At 21.1% G+C, this 999-nt stretch overlaps 1 protein-coding gene across 1 annotated transcript in view; it reads right to left on the bottom strand.

The window, feature by feature from the left end:
* The window catches only part of LOC110262479 (probable LRR receptor-like serine/threonine-protein kinase RFK1), a 5,507-nt gene that overhangs the window by 3,694 nt on the left and 814 nt on the right, over positions 1–999 (bottom strand). The gene's annotated exons all lie outside the window — the stretch shown is intronic.

The raw sequence follows: 999 nt of genomic DNA, 5'->3' as shown, positions 1-999 counted from the left end.
AGAAAGAGAAATTTTTTTTAAAGGAATTATAATTATTATTTTTATTAGGGATAAATTTGTCTAAAAATTACATTTATAACATTAAAGATGATTTTAAAAACAAAAATACGATAAGGATGATTTCGATTTTCACCTAAAATTTTAGGGATGGAAAAAGTATTTAACCCTTCTTGATATTGTAATAGAAATGATAAAAAAGTATAGGTTTTCATCCTTGTGAAACCCTAAAGAAAAAAGCGAAATTTAATATAAGACAAATTAAAAAAAAAAAGAAAGCCTAAGTAAATTTTACACAAAATACAAAAAGATGCTCTTGCATAAAAGGATGTGTTTAAAATATTACAATTCATTTGTCTTTTTTATCCATTTAAATTATAGGAAGAAATAATTTTATGACACTATATATAATATTTTTTTTAGAGATCAATTTATTTTAAAGTGAATGGGTTGATAAGGTGAAAAAGTAAAAGTTTAATCATCACACTTAAATTAAGATAGTGCAACAAACATATGATAAAAGTTATAAACTCAATTACGATTAATCCCTCGCTTTATCACTTTACCCATCTTTTTTATTTTAGAATATCTTTTTTCTTTCACTAAAAATGAGAATCGGTATAAAGAATAGTTTAATAGTCCTGAAAAGGATCACAACAAAAAAATGTAATATAAGTAGTCTAATTTAATAGATATATCAATGATTAATTTTACAACTTGAATACATGATCTTAAGATCATTCGGAAATAACTCAACGATTGCTCTAGAATTTTTTCCATCAATTGGTATAAAATGTATCAAACAAAAAAAGAAAAATATTAAAATTTATTTGTTGTACTTTCTTTTTTTCCAGGACTTATAGTTTGATTATAAAATTTTTTCAACATAATTTTATTTAATAATTTTTGTTTTGAAAGCTTATAAATTCATTGCAAATTTTTTTCAAAAATTTAATTATTCTATTATTAAAATAAATAATAAATAAAAGATATCAACTATCG

The sequence above is a fragment of the Arachis ipaensis genome, chromosome B08, assembly GCF_000816755.2.
Source record: "Arachis ipaensis cultivar K30076 chromosome B08, Araip1.1, whole genome shotgun sequence".
Classification (NCBI taxonomy): domain Eukaryota; kingdom Viridiplantae; phylum Streptophyta; class Magnoliopsida; order Fabales; family Fabaceae; genus Arachis; species Arachis ipaensis.
This window is presented reverse-complemented; position numbering and strand designations above follow the sequence as displayed.